The sequence below is a fragment of the Sceloporus occidentalis genome, unplaced genomic scaffold (genome assembly GCF_023333645.1).
Source record: "Sceloporus occidentalis isolate IW3139 unplaced genomic scaffold, rSceOcc1.0.p SCAF_434, whole genome shotgun sequence".
NCBI lineage: Eukaryota > Metazoa > Chordata > Lepidosauria > Squamata > Phrynosomatidae > Sceloporus > Sceloporus occidentalis.
The window spans coordinates 105,293-111,541 of NW_028317414.1; positions in this window are offsets into that span (position 1 = coordinate 105,293).

The following is a 6,249-nucleotide window of genomic DNA, read 5'->3' on the forward strand; positions in this document are numbered from 1 at the left end:
TCCCTCGTCCCTCAGTCTGTCCTCCTGTCTGGTTGTGGCGTTTCGTCTACCGGCTCCAGGAACGTTTGGCATCAGCCACTTCTTCTAGAGACACGCATACATTTCACATTGTAAAGTGCTGCCCCCTGGAGGGTGTGGGGAGTATAACTGAACAACGGATTCCCTCCTGGTAGTTTATACCTCATACACCCTGCAGGGGGCAGCACCATACCAGCCAACGTTATTTGTGTTAATATTTCATCAGCTTGTTACCAAAATGCAGGAAAAAAGAGAGGATGGATGGATAGATGATGGATAGATGGATAGAAGGATAGATAGATGGATAGATGATAGATGATAGATAGATAGATAGATAGATAGATAGATGATAGATAGATGATAGATGATAGATAGATAGATAGATGGATAGATAGATAGATAGATGGATAGAAGGATAGATAGATGATAGATAGATAGATGATAGATAGATTATAGATAGATGGATAGATAGATGGATAGATAGATTATAGATAGATGGATAGATAGATTATAGATAGATGATAGATAGATGGATAGATAGATCATAGATAGATAATAGATAGATAGAAGGATAGATAGATAGATGATAGATAGGTAGATACATAATAGATAGATGATAGATAGATGGATAGATAGATTATAGATAGATGGATAGATAGATAGATTGATAGATAGATAGGGGGCAGAATATGGATGGGGTTACCATGGAGCTCCTTCCTACCCCTAAACCTGGCACTTTAAATGAGGGTCTGGTCTGGAAGATCTAGCCCCGGTGGGGCGCCACAGCTTCTGTTACCCCTCTCCAATAAAATCCCCTTTTTCCTAACACCGTGGCTTCTTTCCGCAGACATAGAGAACGGCACCTCAGCCCAGGAGACCCCGCAGGATCTGCCCAGTGAACATCTGCCACCCGACCAGATGCCCCAGTAAGGAACCCGATCACATCCATGATAATCATCATGAATGCCGCCACCCTTACCCGGTGACCCCAACACCCCGCCGGCCGATGGAGTCTCCTCCGACCTCATTAATAAATTCCCCAAATAATGTTTGCCCCAAAGCAGTAGAACGCAAGATGCCCCCTTATCCCTCGCGTCTCCATAGAGCCTGCAAACTGCCACCGGTGGAGCGGAGGGAAGGTGGGCAGGGGCAGAAACCCCCCAGTACCAGCCCATGCGGTGGATGACCATTTGCCCAATCTCGCAATAAAATGGACCGGGGGGTATTCCAGGGGTGCGCTAAGGCGAGTGCTGCGGTTTTCACGGCTCCCAACTGGGGTCACTCGGTGTGGTGTTAGTGTGAGTGTGTGTCAGTGTGTGGTGTTAGTGTATGTCAGTGTGTGGTGTTAGTTTGAGTGTGTGTGTTAGTGTGTGGTGTTAGTGTGAGTGTGTGTGTCAGTGTGTGGTGTTAGTGTGAGTGTGTGTCAGTGTGTGGTGTTAGTGTGAGTGTGTGTGTTTCAGTGTGTGTGTGTCAGTGTGTGGTGTTAGTGTGAGTGTGTGTGTCAGTGTGTGTGTGTCAGTGTGTGGTGTTAGTGTGTGTGTGTGTGTGTGTGTATGTCAGTGTGTGGTGTTAGTGTGAGTGTGTGTGTCAGTGTGTGGTGTTAGTGTGAGTGTGTGTGTCAGAGTGTGGTGTTAGTGTCAGTGTGTGGTGTTAGTGTCAGTGTGTCAGTGTGTGGTGTTAGTGTGTGTGTCAGTGTGTGGTGTTAGTGTGAGTGTGTGTCAGTGTGTGGTGTTAGTGTGAGTGTGTGTCAGTGTGTGGTGTCAGTGTGTGGTGTTAGTGTGAGTGTGTGTGTCAGTGTGTGGTGTTAGTGTGTGTGTGTCAGTGTGTGATGTTAGTGTGAGTGTGTGTGTCAGTGTGTGGTGTTAGTGTGAGTGTGTCAGTGTGTGGTGTTAGTGTGAGTGTGTGTGTCAGTGTGTGGTGTTAGTGTGTGTGTCAGTGTGTGGTGTTAGTGTGTGTGTCAGTGTGTGGTGTTAGTGTGAGTGTGTGTGTCAGTGTGTGGTGTTAGTGTGAGTGTGTCAGTGTGTGGTGTTAGTGTGTGGTGTTAGTGTGAGTGTGTGTGTCAGTGTGTGGTGTTAGTGTGAGTGTGTCAGTGTGTGGTGTTAGTGTGAGTGTGTGTGTCAGTGTGTGGTGTTAGTGTGTGTGTCAGTGTGTGGTGTTAGTGTGAGTGTGTCAGTGTACGGTTTTAGTGTCAGGGATGTTTGTTTTAGTCAAAGGGAGCTCAGAAAAAAAATTCTGCACCCAGGGGCCACAAAGCCTCGACTCCCCCCTGGTCCGGTCCTTCAGTCTAAAGCCCCGATAATAATTGGTATTAAAGGATCCTCACCTGCCCCTCCCCCGACCAACCTAATAACTAAGGTATGGGGATGTTAGGAGGATTTAAATAACTTTTACCTTATGGAGGGATCTGTAACCCGCGGTAACGGACAGTCACAAAGGGCAATTCTCAACAATTCTTATTTTTAGACCGGTTTTATAAAATGTTCTGCTGTTTTGCGTACAAACTGACTGCCCCTGCAAATCCCCCCCACCCCCGATCTCATCCTGTTCTCTGCGCGGAACGCGTGGGCTGCGCGGCTCCTCTGTTACCGAGGGCTGGTAGTGGGGGGTCCGAGGGTCTCGTTAGACCCCCCCCCGCGTTTAGGCTTTTGCTGTAGGCGGAGAATGTATTTTTCTAAGTTTTTGTTCACTGAATGATTTGAAATAAAGGTTTTTGAGTCGCGGAACTTGCCGGCCGATAAATCGGATATAAAATGTGCGGCAGACGGTGACACGGAAAGCGGACATTTATCTGCTGAGAGGAGTCACTAGCATCGGTAACATAAAACTCCCTGCCGCTCCATCGCAGTCTCTGACGCTCTAGTGTTAGATTCCGCTCTCTTTTTGTAACTTTTCTCCTCCTCTGAAATAAATTCCCTCCCGTCCTTTATGGATTTAAATGTCTTTCTCCTATCCCCTCTCTCATCTCCCCACCTCTCTCCTATCCCATCTCTCTCATCTCCCCCGTCTCTCTCGCTCTCCTATCCCCTCTCTCATCTCCCCATCTCTCTCCTATCCCCTTTCTCTCATCTCCCCATCTCTCTCTCCTATCCCCTCTCTCTCATCTCCCCATCTCTCTCTCGCTCTCCTATCCCCTCTCTCATCTCCCCATCTCTCTCGCTCTCTGATCCCCTCTCTCTCATCTCCCCCATCTCCCTCTCGCTCTCCTATCCCCTCTCTCATCCCCCCCATCTCTCTCTCGCTCTCCTATCCCCTCTCTCATCTCCCCATCTCTCTCGCTCTCCTATCCCCTCTCTCTCATCTCCCCATCTCTCTCGCTCTCCTATCCCCTCTCTCTCATCTCTCCCAGTCTCTCTCGCTATCCTATCCCCTCTCTCTCGCTCTCCTATCCCCCTCTCTCTCATCATCTCTTTCGCTCTCCTATCATCTCATCTCTCATTGTCTCTCTCGCTCTCCTATCCTCTCATCTCTCCCCGTCTCTCTCGCTCTCCTATCCCCGTCTCTCTCGCTCTCCTATCCCCTCTCCCCGTCTCTCTCACTCTCGTATCCCCTCTCTCTCTTATCTCTCCCCGTCTCTCTCTCTCGCTCTCCTATCCCCTCTCTCTCATCTCTCTCGCTCTCCTATCCCCTCGCTCTCATCTCTCCCCGTCTCTCTCTCTCGCTCTCCTATCCCCTCTCTCTCATCTCTCCCCGTGTCTCTCTCTCCTATCCCCTCTCTCTCATCGTCTCTTTCGCTCTCCTATTATCTCATCTCTCATCATCTCTCTCGCTCTACTATCCCCTCTCTCGTCGTCTCTCTCGCTCTCCTATCCTCTCATCTCTCCCCGTCTCTCTCTCGCTCTCCTATCCCCTCTCTCTCTCATCTCTCCCCGTCTCTCTCTCGCTCTCCTATCCCCTCTCTCTCATCTCTCTCGCTCTCCTATCCCCTCGCTCTCTCTCTCTTTGCGCTTTCCGTTTCTGTGACACCTGGTGGCTGGTGGTGGTATTGCAGGTCTGTAGATCTCATGCTTTTGACTCTATAGCGCCAGCAGATTCCGTAGCGCTGCTATAATAGAGGACAGTGAAGGTAAACAAGACAATTAAAATATCATTAACAGATGTTAAGCATACTGGTACAGAAAGAGAAGAGGGCCCTGGTCTGGGGAGCTGACAATCTATTTGCTGGTTGAGGGTAAGGCAGACAGTAGGAGAGGCTGCTTGGGTGCGGATGAGCTGATTGCAGCGAGGGCGATATGGAGGACTGTGTTCGTCCCGCAGGTGGACGCGGCCGATGGCTTGTTTGGCTTGCTGGCTGAGAGTATTAGGAGAGGAGGTTGTAAGTGGGTTTTCACTGAGAGCATTAGAATAAGGTAAAGAAGGTCTGATGGGAGGGGGCGGGGACTCCAGGAAATAGGAGCAGCAAGGGTTAAATCCTGAATCCTTTAAGTCAGACTCTCGCCAGATATTTAAAGTCTTTTAAAATGATTAAATCTCCCATAGCGGTTGGAGGTCTGTGCAGCCTCTCCACTACTAATACCCATCACTGTACTAACGCCTACTTGGGGCAGATCTTGGTGGTTTCGTTCTGATGTGAACTTATGTGACGTGTCATGATATGATGTCATATTGGCAAGGAATGGGCGTGGCTAAACACATCTCCAGGTGAGACCCAGAGAGTTCCCAGGTACAGCACTCGGGGGTCGGTCGCAGCCAAACCTCCCTTGCAATTAAGCTAAAGATTTAGGATTTAGATTGTAAACTCACGTGCGGGGCCCTCAGGAGCCCACCATTCTTGCCAAGAACTTTGAATGAAAGCGTCATAAGGCTATAATAAGGCTATAATAGATTGTAAGCTCACGGGCCAGGTCCCCAGCTCCTGTTGTATCTGTCTGTGTAAATGTATCTGTGTTATGTGTTTGTTAATCTTTGAATTGTACAGCGCCGCGGACTATATTAGCGCTTAATAAATGAAGTATAATAAAATGAATAAAAGGCAGGACATGCGCAGGGACATCGCTAATCCCCGGCAGCCGGACCAGGCAGGGCCGCAATGAAATGACAGCACGGAGGTGGCTTTTAGTCACTCGTCGTTGTTTTGTTTGGTTGTCGAATCCGCAGAATAAGGTGACAGGAAGTGGCGGAGAAACATCTGAGACCCGTTTCCTGGAAGAGAAGATTCAAACCCCGAATTTGCCTCCTACAGATAAACGAGCCAGAAATATACGTTTTTACCATAAACATCCTGCCCGGGGCCCTCTATCACACTTCGTTTATCCCAAAGTGCCAGGGAGGTGTTTAGGGCCCAGCATGTATCTGGGCCCCCGGGGGTCCCACTCTAATACTCTTCCCAACTTGAATAAAATATCAGAACTGTTTGTCTTTAATGGGGGCCATGGGGCTAAAGCAGGAGGGCTTTTTATTATGAGGGGCACCTTGGTAGGTAAGCATGATGGGAAGTGACTGGGTGGAGGTTGCGACTAGTTGCACCTCTAGTTGCCCCATGGCAGGAGATGACATCATATGCCAGAGCTCTACCTAATAACGATGCACGGTGAGGTTATGCACTGCCTCGACGGAGATCTCCATAGCGTCACTGAGCTGCTCACAGGGATCCCCGACCCTCACATTGAGCAGCAGGGATCCTGATCACCCAACAGCAGCATCAAAACTGCCGTGATTTAACATGAGATCATATCTAAAACGAAAACACGACGTAAGTGAGAATCACTGTCAGGTGAAGAATCTTTCCAACATCAACGCTGTTACCCAGAACAGGGATCTTCTAAACCTGGACATCTCTGAAGACCAGATTTCACAGAGACCACATAACGTTCCTTTACAGACTGGATCCTCTCCTCTCTCGGCGTGGCAGGGAATGTGTCCTCCTCTCTCGGCGTGGCAGGGAACGTGTCCTCCTCTCTCGGAATGGCTGGGAACGTGTCCTCCTCTCTCAGAATGGCAGGGAATGTGTCCTCCTCTCTCGGAATGGCTGGGAACGTGTCCTCTCTCGGAATGGCAGGGAATGTGTCCTCCTCTCTCGGAATGGCTGGGAACGTGTCCTCCTCTCTCGGAATGGCTGGGAACGTGTCCTCCTCTCTCAGAATGGCAGGGAATGTGTCCTCCTCTCTCGGCGTGGCAGGGAATGTGTCCTCCTCTCTCGGAATGGCTGGGAACGTGTCCTCCTCTCTCGGAATGGCAGGGAATGTGTCCTCCTCTCTCGGTGTGGCAGGGAATGTGTCCTCCTCTCTCGGCGTG